General features: G+C 50.1%; 1 long non-coding RNA gene across 1 annotated transcript in view; it reads right to left on the bottom strand.

Annotated features, from left to right (window-relative positions):
• Positions 1-15,046, bottom strand: part of LOC139053373 (uncharacterized) — a 76,323-nt gene extending 61,277 nt beyond the window's left edge. The window contains exon 1 of the long non-coding RNA XR_011510445.1: positions 14,902-15,046. This is a non-coding gene — a long non-coding RNA (uncharacterized lncRNA). The remainder of the gene's footprint in view (positions 1-14,901) is intronic.
• Positions 15,047-15,839: the final 793 nt, after the last annotated feature.

Genomic DNA, 15,839 nt, shown 5'->3' with positions numbered 1-15,839 from the left:
TTCTTCTAGAATATTACTATAAGAGGGAATTACATATCTTCGCCACGACCGCCCCCACGGGGACCCTCTTACATTTTTTTTTTCTTGGAACACTTGCGATTTTCTTTCCTCTAATATTTATGGCCACTAACGTGCAGGTCATAAACTACCCGGTTTCTCTAGTTGAGTGCCATGCGTGCAGTTTGATCGAGGTCAGATTGGTCGGCCTTGACTGGTCGAATATGGCACCAGTGTAGGTTAAATGAGGCATAGAACTCCCCTCTTCCTAGTGTTCAGGATCACTGTGTTCCCAGAAAAACTTCGAGGTCAGCTATCTCCTCCCCCCCTTCCGTCCTCCTCATTAGCTCTAGTATAATCACTGTCCAACGCTGTAGAAAGGGTGAAGACACCACTGAGAGCCGTCAAGGTCGCCTCCTTTGGGCGAATCTCAGCGCGATAGTGCGACTGAACATTCTGAATAGCCACCAAGGAACGCGGGTGTTCGGACGACAAGAGACAAGCACACGCGACGAACGCATCATACGACACTCGGAGCCTCTTGGTAAGCGCTGAAAAACTTACCTGTTTTATTTTTGTATACAAGTGTTAAGCGCTATTCAAATTTAGCAAAAATGTATCGTGTACCTAGGCGTGGTCAACTCCGCGTGCATTCGTAAGATGCGGGAAACAATCAAGAGGCTAGGGCAACCGAGAATTCACACTATGTCGTGCAACCTATAGCGATCAGCAAAAACCCGCAAAGGGCGGACAAATTAGTGGATCTCTTAGTCACGAAGGGTCTTTGGGCCGTTGTTGTCGGCGGCAAGGTAGCCTAGCCACCTGCGGCATTACCTTACTGAGCTACATCTTATGCTCGGTTGCGGTAGTCAGAAGTGTTAATGCGCCCCCTATTTTTTTCTGTGTTTCTTTTTTTAAACGACGGTGTATCTGCGCATGACATCCTCCAGTGCACATCTGCAGGCTTGGAGTGGCGCTTGACACCGGCGAAAAATGCCGAGAACGAGTGGGGCTACACTGGTCAATGTACAACCAAATTAGGAAGGTCCACTAAGTTCCTGACAAGACTGAACGAATCCGACGCGGGACGGAACGCGCAGTACGCAGCGGTTAACACCCATCTCACGGCCATGAATAAGCGAATCGAAAATCTGCAACGCTGGACGATGCAGCTGAAGCAACAGCAACATGACCACCATCTGCCTGGAAAGGCCAGGGTACCATCGTCACAAGCGCTAAACGCACCAGTCATCCTCGCCAGCGGCAACAATGCCAACACCACCCGCACCGGGGTAGGAGGGACGCACGGACACTTGCGTCCCCCCAACACCTCTGCATAACAATCATGGCTGTTTCCCGCAAGTCCGACAACAGACGCATAGTCTGGCAGTGGAATTGCAGGGGCTTCAAAAACAAGAAAGCAACGATGGTGCAATGTATGAAAACGCTTGCCAATAAAAAACTTCCTGTCGTGATTGCCGTACAAGAACCTTTCGAGTGGGCCCAGCTCCCGGGGTATGTGATGTGCGGTCCCCCCTACGAATGCATGGGGAGGGACGTCAGGGTGTGCACCCTGGTTAAGCACCGGACGGCCTTCATCGAACACGAAATCGTGCACCATGAAGAACCGGACATAGACCACGTACTGATCGAAGTCATGTTAAGAATCGCAAGTAGAAAAGCCAGCCTTTTCGTGCTCAACGTATATAGCTTCCCCTCGCAAAGATTCCACACTCACACTTTCGACGCCCTCTTTCGCGAAGCGATGGCCAAGGCCGCCTCCAGTCCCTTGCTGATATGTGGAGACTTCAATGCGCCGCACACGCAATGGGGATACGGAACCGACTCACCGAAAGAAAGAGGCTAGCCGGACTCATGGACGAGCTCGGCCTGACTGTACCCAATGAACCGGCTTCGCACACCAGGATAGCACAAAGAGTGTGCCGCGACACATCCCCCGACCTCTCCGTCTGGTCAGGCGCGGACGTGGTCACTTGGTCGAACTCCTTCGAGGACCTGTCGAGTGACCACAGGATCCTGTGCGTGACCATGCGACCGGATGAAAGCGAACAGGACGTCTGCCGAAAGGCCAGAATCGTAGACGGACAGATTTCGAAAAAAATAGAGAACAAGACAAGAAGGAGGGCCCGATCGAAGACATAAGCGAATGGTGCAGAGTACTGCTCATGAACGTAGAGAAAGCCACCGATGAGATTTAATGGACGGACTGGCAACAAGAACTAACGAAAGCAGTGGCAGACAGATCCCGCGGAGCCGTGGACAACGGCGCTCCCCAACCATAGAGTGGACAGCCGGCTGGCACATCTCGTTGCGGCCAAGAAATCCATGCAACGGAGAGCGAGCAGGCAAAACCTCAACAGGAAGATACGCAAGAAGATAGCCGAAATCAACCGGGAGATCGAGACGCATTGCGCCCGCCTGTGCGAGCATGAATGGCAGGACCTGTGCGACACGATGACCGGGAACATGAGCGCTGGACGCACTTGGAAGATTCTCAGGCACCTGCTCGACCCGGCAAGCACCAGAACGGCGACCCGTACAGAGATGGCCAAGCTGTGACACAAATACAAGGACGACCCTCAGGCTTTCGCGGAAGAGATCGTGCAGACGCACCTCGCACATCCGGAAGGGCAGAGTCACCCAGAGTACCGCGGGGCCCCCAATGAGGAGCTCGACGCGGATTTTTCCGTGCAGGAAATTAGAACGGTCCTCCAGCTACTGAAGACCAACTCGGCGCCCAGTCCTGACAGGATCACCAACAAAATCCTAAGGAACCTGAACGACGACGCCATCGAGAAGCTTTGGGAGTACATCAATGCATGCTAGAAGGAGGGCGGAATTCCGCAAGAGTGGAAAACCGCGGACGTTATACTGATACCAAAGCCGGGCAAACCGCTAGAGGTCCGAAACATGAGGACGATCTCTCTCCCGTCCTGCGTCCGGAAAGTGATGGAGCATGCCTGCCTTAACAGGGTGACGACGCTGCTCGAGAAGCGGGACGCCTTCGGCACCCACATCATCGATTTCCGGAAGGGACTTTTCACGCTGGATGCCATGCTGCAGATCATTGAACAGATCGTGAACGCTCTGAGCACGCACGTGCGCGCCCTACTCGGGCTAGACCTCAAGAGCGCCTTCGACACCGTGAAGCACATGGCCATACTGATAAAGTTCAGCCTACTCAATCTCGGGGTGAGGTTCCACCAATATGTCAGCAGCTTCCTGAATGGGCGCGAGGCGACAGTCAAGATCGAGGGGGCCCGCCACGAACGGTCCGAATGGGTGGTGCGGGAGCGCCGCCGGGCTCCGTACTCTCTCCCATGCTTTTCAACCTCGTCATGATTGGCCTGCCGGAGCGCCTTGACGCGATAGAGGGCGTCAATCATACGATAGACGCAGATGACGTGACGGTGTGGACCACGGAGAACACGAGCGTCGGCGAATTGCAAGACCGAGTGCAGCGGGCCATCCGGGAGGTGGAGCGGCACCTCGAAGACACGGGACTGGTCTGCTCACCCGACAAGTCGTAGATCCTGCTTCACAGGCCGCGCAAGAAAGGACCTCTTCCGAAAGGCGTGCTAGACACCCGTCGTTTGGGAGTCCGTGTCACGGCGAGGGTGGGGACCCGAATAACGACGGTGTCCAAGTTACGCGTGCTCGGCCTGTGGCTGGAAGAGAACGGTGCCAAGCGCGAGCTGGTTGCCCGACTTAAGAAGTAGGTGGCCGCCGCCACACACCTCGTGTGGCGGGTCGTGAACAAGAGGAAAAGAATGAAGGAACACAACGTTAGGAGGCTGATACAGGCGTACGCGCTGAGCCACATAGCGTACGTCGCCGCGTACGCCGACTGGAACAGGAGCGAAACCGACAAGCTGAACGTGGCCATCTGCAGGGCCTTCAAGACCGCCCTGGGAGCACCCCAGTACAGGCCAACCCACAGGCTCCTCGAGTTGGGCGTACACAACACGCTCGAGGAGATCGCCGAGGCGCAGAGAATCGCGCAGCTGGAGAGGCTGTCGAGCACCGTAACGGGAAGACGAACCCTAGACTTGCTCGGGATTCGATATCACGAGGCGCGTGGACTGAAGCAATCACTGCTACCGGAAGTCAGGGACGCCGTGCAGACGGAAAACATGCCGAAGAATATGCACCCATACGCAGGGCGGTAGCAATCCTCGAGAAGCATCGAAGACGGTAAGGCGTCCTCTTCGTCGATGGAGCCAGGTACCCGCGGCCAGTCGGTGACTTTGATGGCAACGAGGGACGTCGACCACCACCGCCGCTACAAGGGAATGTGCGAGACGAACCGCAGTTACCAGCACCACCATCACTACTACTATTAGGACAAAAACGACAGGAGCAACAGCGGCAACATCGACACGACCAGTCGACGGCAGCGGCGCCCGCCTTCTCCGTGGCAGCCGTAGATGCAAAGGGAAGGATCCGAGTCACGGCATCAGCGAGGCTGCCGTCGGCCGAAGGAGCGGAAGAGATGGTTATCCTCCACGGAGGTGCGGAGGATAACCTGATTATCAGCGACTCTAAATCAGCGATTCGGAACTACACCAAAGATTGGGTGTCCGCGGATGTGGCGCGCATGCTCAACGCCCTGGCCGGGGACTTCGGATCCGGCACGATTACAAACAAGTGCCTCAAGTGGTTCCCCGCGCACGTCGGGGAGCTTGGCAATAACAACAACAGCCGCAACAATAATGACAACAACAATGCTAACGGCCGAAGACGCACCGACACTCTACCCAACCACAACGAGCGCGCCCACCTCGTCGCGGTAGGTCGCGGTCCCCCAGCGGGCAGCCGCTGCCGTTATTGTGCGGGACCCCAGCAGAGGAGTGACGGCGACAGCGGCGGCCACCCCATCTGGCGCGGCCGTTGTAGTTGCCAACACAACACAAATCGCGGCGGACGGAGCTGGGGATCCCGCGGACGCCGACTGCGATGTCAAGGAGTTTCCGGCAACGTACAGAGAGGTGCTTGGCCTCGATAAGAAAGAACGAAGAAAATATCCACAACCCCACGGGCGCCTAGGCAGGTGCCAGGCGGTCGACCTGAGTCGGTTGCAGACGGGCACTTTCACCAACCCCTACCAACTGTACCGCCTGAGGCCCGCGCTGCACCCGTCGTCCGGCTGCCCCTGGTGCGAGCACGAACGGGCCGCTATGGCCTATGTGCTTTGGGAATGCCAACGCCATGAGGAAGAAGGACAAGGAGGAAGGAAGAAGACATCAGGACCCTCTGAAGCGGGGCGCCTCAGTGAGAGATGGCAAGCCGCCTTCCTGCGCGAGGCAACCGAAGACCAGGAGTGGGCCGTCCAGCGGGCCAGGGCCGTTGCCGAGGATCTCGAAAGCTCTTCCTCGGGCGATGGACCCCTGGCAGCCTAGCCCCGGGCACCAACATCAATAAACGTTGGACAAATAAATTTTATTCCTATCCTATCCACTAAGCTTGAACAAACACACTCCCTCACCAGAACAGCAAGTGGCCTCCCTGGTGCAGTATTCGGCCACTACCTCCACATGATCTCGTCAATGAAATGGCCATCGGTCCCCAGTGGCTGCGGAGCACCTGACCAAGGCGGTATAAGTGCGTCGTATAGAGAACGGATCGAACACAACCAAAAAAAAAAGTCGGTTATCATAACCTTTCTCGGAAAAGAAAGAGAACGGGCTAACGCCGCAGTACGAACTCGTATAGTCACGCCGCACAACGCTTATAGAGCTATAAACGTTGATGGCGTATGCTTGGACCTTGCGCTCTATAGAACAAAGATATCTGTAATCCAGTACCTACCACTGGTTAGGACAATCGCGCAGATCGTGAACGGTCGCTTTGTTGGAAAAGTATAGTTCACGCTGTAAGGTATGTTGTTATTACTAACCAAAACTATTTCATTCATCGGTGGAAACTTCGTCTGCCGAACCAAGTAGTCATGGAATGCAATGTGCAACGAATAGTTTGAACGCATGTCAAAGTATAACAGCACAGCTCCTATCGTAGCAGAACGGTATCCACGCTTCTACGATCATCGCGTATGTTTCATTGCTCCTAAACCACAGCATAGAAGTCGAGGATAATACTGCAGTAAAGGCCAAATTAGTGAATGGAACTTTCATAAATACACAGTTGATGTTCGAGGCTGATTGTAGGCTCAAATATGCGCGCACACATCGCGCTGCGTGCTCCGTCCGCCTCAACGCGAGCAGAAAGTCCGGCCATACCAACCTATACCACTTCAGTACGCCTCATAGAACCGTTTCCCGCGTAGAAGACGCCACGTCATACTCAATAGACCCCACGAGCACGAAAAGAAACGCCAAAAAACTACCGCCGAGCGTATGCCTGCCATGCAAAACGGAGCGCACGCCCTAGCCAGCATGCCGACTGCCCATAGATGGCGCCACTGCGTGCAATATGGTGGCGCCCATGAAAAAACGGTCTATAATACGTACAGTATAAAGATAGTACAAACCTACGCTCCAACGTCCAGTCACGACGATGAGGAAGTAGGTCAGTTTTATGAAGATGTTGAATTAGCGATGAGAAAAGTGCAAACGCAGTATGCAGTTGTAATAGGGGACTTCAATGCAAAAGTGGCGGGAAAGCAGGCGGGTGAACGGGCAATTGGTAACTACGGTGTCGATTCTAGAAACGCTAGAGGTGAGATGCTGGTAGAATTCGCATAAATGAATAAGCTGAGAATAATGAACACTTCTTTCAGGAAACGCAGCAACAGAATATGCACCTGGAAAAGCCCTAATGGTGAAACAAGAAATGAAGTTGAGTTAATACTTTCTGCCGATCCCAGCATATCGTAGGATGTCCAAGTAATAGGTAGGGTAAAATGTAATGATCATAGGTTAGTAAGGGCCAGGATCCGCCTGAATTTAAACACAGAAAGAGTAAAATTTGTCAAGAAAGAACAGGTCAACTTAGAGGCACTAAGTGAAAGAGCAGACAAATTTAGGCTGGAACTTGCAAACAAATATGCAGCCTTAGAACAGAGAGAAGATGATGATGACATAGAGGTAATGAATGAAACCGTAACGAGGCTGGCTTCAGAGGCAGCTTCTGAAGTGGGAGGCAAGGCACCAGGGCAACCAGTAGGCAAGCTCTCCCAAGTAACAAATGACCTAATAAAGAAACGACAAAGAATTAGAACAGACAAAACGGATAAAAAAGGCGAAAGTAAGTGATATTTGAAACTATAACGTGAGAAAGTCAGAAGAAGCTGTAAAAAATAGACGCAGCCTGAAATCAGTGAGAAGTAAACTTGGCATTGGACAAACCAAGATGCATGCACTAAATGATAAGCAGGGAAATATCATCAGCAATCTCAAAAATATAATAAAAGAAGTGCATGATGATGATGAAAACGCTGTATTTAAAGGAAAAGGGGAGGGGAGTTAGGAGAAGGGTCGTCGGATTCTTATTCCGGAATTCCGTTGGCTAATTAGCCGCCGCCCTAGCTCTTTCCACGAGGGCTCGCTGGTCGTTGAGGGTTGAGCTGGACAGGGCTGCCTCCCATCCTTCCCACGTTGGCTGTTTTATAGTTTCTAAGGCACTATTAGCCTGGCAGGCCCATACCAAATGGTACAAATCTGCTTTCTGCCCGCAGAATTTACACTCGGCCGAAAATGATTGTGGCTCAATAGCATATAGATTGACTGGATTATTAAATGACATCGTTTGGTATCTTCGTAAATGACATTCTTCTGATTTGTCTAATCACTTAATTGGGCCCGGGTATTTTCGTCGCGATAAGCGCAAGTGTTGCAATACGTCTGTATAAGTTAATAATATCACTGGGAAGTCCGAGTCTTCGGGGAGGGAGGAGCGGAAGAATTTTATACCGACCTTTACAGTACCCATTCGACTAAAGAGCGCTCTATCCAAAACAATTATGAACATTATACAGAAACTCCTCCCATAACTAGAGATGAGGTCAGAAAGGCCTTGCAAGGCATGAAACGGGAAAAGCGGCAGGAAAGGATGGAATAACAGTCGATTAATTCAAAGATGGAGGAGACATAATGTTAAGAAAACTGGCGGCTCTCAATACGAAGTGCCTATCGACTGCAAGGGTCCCAGAAAGCTGGAAAAATGCAAACATCATACTAATCCACGGAAAAGGGCGATGTTAAAGAACTAAAAATTATAGGGCCATTAGCTTACTCCCAGTATTATATAAAATATCTACGCAAATAATCTCCGACAGAATAACGACAACACAGGAACTTAGTCAACCAAGGGAGCAGGCTAGCTTCAGGAAAGGTTCCTCTACAATGAATCACATCCATGTCATCACCCAGTTATAAAAAAAATGGCTGTGGCTTAGGTAAGGTTAAGCCCAGGATGCGAAGCATACTAGCCTTTATTTTAGTTGTTGAACCACTGTTTAGCCTGGTGAACTGCTGTTGCTTGGCTATATTTGGTTCGGCTAGACGAAGAAACAACTCATGCATTACTGCTTCGCCTTCAAGAGTGGAACGCGACAGCGTTCCCGTCGACCCGCCAAGGGGTGTAAGACAATGGGCTACAGGGCAGCGACTACGAGCCCCGCATTGGACGCGGTGAGCGTCGAGCAAAGCAGCGTTCGGCGCGGCAACGAAATGTGCGCCTGAGCAAGAGACGCACGCCTTAGAAACAGCTAGTTTCTAAGGCAACACCGCATTCACTAGAGGCGCTTTTGTACCGCTTTGAAGCATCGTACTCGTGGCTCAGTGGTAGCGTCTCCGTCCCACACTCCAGAGACCCTGGTTCGATTCCCACCCAGCCCGTCTTGCAAGAGTTGAGCCAAAGCCACTTCTCCTCTGTCGTGACGTCACAGTGTCACGTGGTTTCAAGGCGACACCGCCGCGCCTGAGGAGCTGGGTTGAGCTCTCGTAATATGGTTCGCATAAAAATCCGCAGAGTACAATAAACCTCTCCATAAGGCTTTCATAGATTATGAAAAAGCCTTTGCTTCAGTAGAGATACCAGCAGTCATAGAGGCATTGCGTAATCAAGGAGTACAGACCGCTTACGTAAATACCCTAGAAAATATCTGCAGAGATTCCACAGCCACCTTAATTCTACAGAAGAAAAGTAGGAAGATACCTATAAACCAAGGGTTCCGACAAGGAGACACAATCTCTCCAAAGCTGTTCACTGCGTGCTTAGAAGAAGCATTCAAGCTAACAAACTAGGAAGGCTGAGGAGTAAAGATCGACGGCGAATACCTCAACAACTATCGGTTTGGCGATGACATTGCTCTATTCAGCAACAATGCAGACGAGTTACAACAAATGGTTGGGAACCTTAAGAGGGAAAGTGTAAGAGTGGATTGAAGATTAATATGCATAAGACAAAGATAATGATAAATAACCTGGCAAGGGAACAAGGTTTCAAGATCGCAAGTCAGCCTCCAGAGTCGGTGGAGGAGTACGTTTACCTAGTACAACTAATCACACGGAATCCGGACCATGAGAAGGAAATGCACAGAAGAATAAAAATGGGTTGGATTGCCTACGGCAGACATCGTGAGCTCCTGAATGGGAGCTTACCGTTATCATTGAAAAGAAAAGTATAAAATCAGGGCATTTTACCGGTGCTGAAATACGGCGCAGAGACTTGGAGGCTGACAAAGAAGCTTGAGAACAAGTTAAGGACCGCGCAAAGAGTAATGGAACGAAGAATTCTAGGGATAACTTTAAGAGACAGAAAGAGAGCAGTTTGGATCAGAAAGCAAACTGGCATAGACGATATTCTAATAGACATTAAGAGAAAAAAATGGCGCTGGGCAGGTCATGTAATGCGCAGACTAGATAACCTTTGGACCATTGGGGTAAAAGAATATACCAAGAGAAGGGAAGCGCAGTAGAGGACGGCAGAAGACTATAAAAAAAGCCAAAAAACATAAAAAAATGATGGAGTGTCTAAATTAGGAAATTTGCGCGTGCTATTTGGAATCGCTTGGCGCAGGACAGGGGTAATTGCAGATCGCAGAGGCCTTCGTGCTGCAGTGGACATGAATAGGCTGATAATGTTGATGATGAATGATAATTTTAAATTTACAAACAAAGTCTCAAAAACCAGGAGATGGTTCGGCATGGCAGTGAAGTTGTGGTATACTTCGGTTGTAGTGTATGAGATTATTGCACGTTAGTCGGCCGTTATTAAGTACAGCATACTTATTGCTTAAACACGTACGCGTTTCTAAGTTGCAAACCAAAATTTTGAGGTCTCCGTGATATGCAAAACCCCATCGACGAATCGTGCAGCGAATGAATGGCAGCATTGTAATAATGCTGCTGGCATCAGTGGCATAGCCAGAAACTTTGTTCGGGAAGTCGGGGCTCACATTGCAGTACCGCGTCCCCCTTGTAGCCCTTGTCGAGGGAGCAAATACATGAATAATAACTGCATTGCCATTGCCAAAGATGCTGCAAACGAATTATTGAACGCTGCGCACTGTCAAAACAAGTAAAATAAGTTATTTTTATCGGAAGAATATACTCGTATGTGCCAAAAATTGTGCCCGAAAATCCTTCCATGCGTTTTTGTCTATTTATAGGTACAAAAAATATCGCGCGAACTTAGAAATATATCAGTTCGAAACCAGCAAAGCACTGCATGCCACTGACAATTGACAAGAACTTATCGAAGTGTCCCGAGAAATGTGATAGGGGGTATCAAGGTTCCCCAATCAAGTTGGTGGCTCCGGCCACAACGGTACCGGGAGGTGGTGACCATCTGCGACGTCGCGGGCCCTCTGGATGGCGTGTAGTTGGTGCGTGAATTCCGAGCTCTTAAACAAGGCGTCCTACTTGGACTTGTAAGGAAGTTCGGAGCCTGCGTTGTACGGCCAAAGCCAGAGCATGCGGTCGAAGGAGGAGCAAGCATGCATGACAACATTTGGAGCACGACTGCGGGAAGTTGGGATCTATCCAACTAAGCACTGTGGGGTGATGTACGATCTCGTCTTTAAGAGCCTGAAAGTAACGGCCTCAGTCCCGTTAAGTTCGGGGCTGGGGGGAAGGAATTTCCCCGTTTTTTGTCTGTAATGCGACGTAATTTCGTGATACTTGGCAAAAAGATCTTTGAAGAGGTAATCCTGTGAGAGAACCCGACTGTTAGATCGGGCGCGGTTCGTGAATCCTGGAGCCAGGAAGTTGGCCCGTTCGTTAGGGCTGCAGCCCGCTTGGTAAGTAATATCGTACACGTGTGCCTGATATGAAAAATGTAGAGGTCATTAAATGAACAATTTGAGGACAAATATTTTAAAGAAACTTTGTCATTCAAGAACCTCTTTTACAGTTTTGTACATGTGCAACGGCCAGGTGAAAATCTCAGTGACGCTGTCCTTTGTTCTAATGCATTCCGCAGAAACAGCTGTCAGCGGTCGTGCCTGGTGAGTAATGGCAGCAAAATTATAGCCTCAACAGAGAGCATATATAGAAAGCAGCAGTTCTGCAAGTTATACGAACGCAAGGCAAGTGAAAGTGAGCCAATGCGAATATATGACAAACGGGGTGGTTTATTTAAAGGTAGCCTCCATGAGGACTTAGAACTTTGTCCCACTGACTAACGAGTCGCATGATTCCCGTTTCATAAAACACTGTTTCTTCTTCAAAAAAGTCTGCAAATGACTATTTCACGTCATCGCCCGTCACGAATCAAGTTCCCTTGAGCTGTTTTCTCCCCCAAAATGCGAAAGTTCCAAGGCGAAAGGTTTGGGTGGTATGGTGGATGTTTCAGTGTATCCCACCTGAACTTTGCCAGTCTTGTGTTAATCCCATCAGCAACGTGGGGACGGGCGTTCTCTTGGAGCAAGATGACCCCATTCGTCAATTTTCCATGTCCTTTCTTCTTGACAGCGACACGCAGCCGATCCGGCGTTTGCCAATACCGGAATCGATTGACACCCTCTCCAGGTTTTGCAAATTGGATCAGTAGTGATCCTTGACGAACAAAGAAAAACAAAACAGCAGCTTTGTGGCGGAAATGACGGCCTTTCATTTCTTTGGGGGCGGTGAATTCGATTGTTTCCGCTGTAAGCTTGCCATCGTTTTTCAGGCTCGTAGTAGGGGCACCATGATTCCTCCCCGGTTACAATTGCAGACAAGAAGTCGTCATCCTCATTGTGATACCAGATCAGATGAGCCAAGGCAATGCCGTAGCTGTCCATTTTCTGGCGGTGGTTCAAAATCATGGGCATCCATTGCGCACACAATAGCGGATGACCGAGATGTTCATGAATTATGGTGTGAACCAAACGGGAAATGATGTTCACACACTGCCATTTCATCGATGCTTAAAGGGACCCTGAAACGCTTTTGACCATTTTCTACAAACGTACTCAGTCGTTAGAGTAGGTCCTTCTGATCATTAATTGACAGATCTAAGTGCTCTGCGTAAAGCGTGTAATTTATTATAAGGTTTTAAAAATGCACATCGCTGCCGATCGCAGCGCACTGCTCGGCGGAATTTTAAGCCGCCCCTACCCATATGACCGAAATCACCCATATGACATCAGTGGGGCGAGCTATCCGATTGGCTGACCAAGGTGCGTGATCGATAATTTTTCCAACTTCATGGTAAACAAATGATTTTCGTAATAGTTGGAATGTTAGTTAATTTCTTTTTATAAAAAGAAAGTAACATGAAGAGAATGCACAAGAACAATTTTTCAGTACACTTAAGCACTTCCGGCAGACAGCAAGTGTCGTCTGCTTGTGTTACAACGTACTCCATTTTGACGACAGCTCCGCGGTCAGAGTTGGCCTCAGTCTTTTCGCGAGCTCTATGATTCGACTTTGTTGCCTTGTGGACTGCAAACGTAGCGACTGGCAATATGTCAAGCTGCGACATCATGTCCCTCTGCAAGGCAGCGTACCAGCGAACCGGCTGCTGCGCATCGGACTGCAGCTATCCGATCGGCGGCAGGATTTGCGCGTTTGTGGCCGTCACTTTACACCGGAAGATTACTAACGCAATAGCGTTTCGCGAGTCCCGTATTAGGGCAAACGTAAGCGCAAGGGGACAGGGTCTGGCCGCTTGACTGTGCCCTAACGGGATGAGCCGAGATGAGCAGAAGGGTAATTTCGAATGGTCTGCACGGTGCAGCCCCCTGGTGGCATGGAGCTCAACCATACGCAGTAGCAGCAACGAAGCGTATTCTTCTTTACTGCTGGTGCGTATTTCTCGCAGGAGTGTGATCATGAACACGTGGTTTTTATAAATGTTTAAAATGTTTTACACTTGCTTACAGCAATATTAGCGCTTTGTTTGGCTGGTTAAGCGCTGCGCCAACAAGTGTCTGGATCGTGCAGACCGATCAGGCTGCTCACGTACGTCTACGCCAAAGATCCTTCATCAGCTTCAGTTTAGGCCTCCAGTCATTCGCCGAAATGGCCAGCTTGCCTGTGGTTACCGGAATACCAGACACGTTCGGAGCTACGACAGAATGCTCGCAACGCACGCTGCTTCGATAGCTCTCGCTTGGGGTCGACAGCCAAGCGGCTAGCGGAGAAATTTCGCGCGGGCGGGGGCGGGCTCCAAACAACCGAAAGTGGACGATGTGACGTCGCATCGTGACGCAGGACCAGTAAAGGCGGAGCTTAGCCCCGCTCACTCGGCGAACGAGTTGAGGAGGAAAAGCGTGGCTAGGGAGGAGGGTAACTTCTAATCGCTTGTAGCTCCATTAATACGTAACGCTTCACTTAAATTGTGGTGCGAATGTTCTACTTAAGCTGTACCCTACGCGTCTACAAAATTTGTCCGAACCGTTTCAGGGGCCCTTTAACCTTCGTTCTGGCCTAATCAAGTAATCAACTTTTGCAGTTGTGTTGGGGGTGATTTCACGGTGGCTTTGGCTCAGCCTTGGGTCGTCTTTGCAACTTTCACGTCCACCTTTGAACCGTTTGCTCCAACGATTCACGGTGGTCAATAAAATACAATGTTCAACGTAAAAGGCAGCCACTGGGCTACTAACTTATTATTGGGAACCACCTGCAGCTGTCAAAAACCTGACGACGCCACCTTGTTCAACTTCTGGAGCGTCCATTATGTCATGTAACCATGTTCAAGGAAGTGTATCGGAGCATTAAAGAAAATTTATCCTCGCACTTGCGCATCACTTTTGCAAATGAGTGATGCCTGTATTCTGCGCCCTGTATTCTGCGCACATGCCTGGAATAATGGACCGAACCATTATTGCGCAGGGTGGGTCGGCTCATTTTCATTTGACTCGCCCTCGTACATTCGAAATGCAAAGATACAATGGAACATACAAATGCGAAGAGACGGCTTGCTAAATGGCAAAAGAGTGTCCCTAGAACAAAGTTCACTGCATGGTATACACAAAACCTCGCAACAACAAAATTGAATATAGGTATAGGTCTGCAATAAATCTAGGCATGTAAGGAAATGTCACTGTTTTTAATGCTTCAAACATGGCAAATAAACATTCTGCGAAATCACAGATTCACAGATCACAGAATCCTAAGCCCGCTCACGCAAAACGGGAGGCGGCGCGCTTCCTCCCCGCTTTTCTCCCTTGCACACTCAAGGCCGAGCCACCACCTTCGGAACCCATGCAACTCCACCTCCAGCCCCCCCTCCCCCCCCCCCAGCTTTCACTCGCACATACAGCATGCGGCACGCGATCACGATGTTACTGCCCTCGGACTTTACACGGAACATGAGGGAGACGGGGACGGCACGAATGCACCTGGAGGGTAGAAAAAGCACACAAACAAACAATGAAAGCGCCGCGCACGGTGCGTCATGAGCGCATGCCAGCTAGCGGGCATGACAAGCTGTTGTGCCATTGTGCCTAGGAGAAGTGCAGTTAAGTAAGATGCCAGAAACTTCATAGCTGCTCACTTTTGTGCCCAAGTGACTGTGGAAGCGGTCTTGAAGTTCGCAGGTAACGTGCCCTCACCATCTTCTACAGTTTCCGGGCCGCTACGACGATATCTGGAAACTTGCATTCCCCACGCGGAGAGGCACTACCTGTTTGTCGGGGTAACTTGCTGGCCCTGTTCTACGCGACGGCGGTTAAACGCCAGGATTAGCAGCAAATATTGAGCGAGCCCTTATTCCCCCAATTGAAGCGGAAAGTGCACATGGCTGCGTGACTTGCAACATTTCAAGCTGCGCATAACACACTGAATGTCGTCTGTTCCGAAGCCCAATGATCTCTTGAAACACGTGATTTTCAGTATGTGTCGTTCTCGCACAAAGATATATCGTATTTACGTGCGCAATCATCGCTCTCGCATAATGTTCGAAGCCCCAACTTGCCCACTTTCTTTTTGGACGAATCGTCGTACTTTCGAAAATTATCGCAGTGATTGCCGTCTGCTTGCTGCGCTGCGTGGCAGACGATTGAGCAGAGTTTTCTGCCATTTATTGTTGCGAAGCCCTTCGGCCATTGCATGCGCCACAGCGCACCTGCGCCCTAATGTCGACGAGTTCAGCAGAAAAAGAAAGAAAGAATGAGCACGGACAGCGGATAAAGGGAGAAAACACGTGCACAGTTTGCGCTATGTAGCCTGATCACCCTGAAAAAAGTCTCAAGTCATTCTTTCTACTCATTTCCCTTTTGTTAATCACGCTCACCGGCTCTTCTAAAACCCAGAAGGCATGCTGCCTACGGCTTCTATTCAGCTATCCGAAAGCTTGCAAAATAACCTATCGCCCCCCTAACACTCTCCCATGTCTTCCTTTTTTAATATCCTGCCACCTTCTCACTCACCCGCCCTTGTCCCCTCGTCCGTCAAGCTAGATCGCTCAATTCAAAGCGAAGCTGTCTTTGCCTC

This window comes from Dermacentor albipictus, unplaced genomic scaffold (assembly GCF_038994185.2).
Source record: "Dermacentor albipictus isolate Rhodes 1998 colony unplaced genomic scaffold, USDA_Dalb.pri_finalv2 scaffold_104, whole genome shotgun sequence".
Taxonomy (NCBI): Eukaryota; Metazoa; Arthropoda; class Arachnida; order Ixodida; family Ixodidae; genus Dermacentor; species Dermacentor albipictus.
Note: the sequence above shows the minus strand (reverse complement) of the source record. Positions and strands in the feature narration are given on the sequence as shown.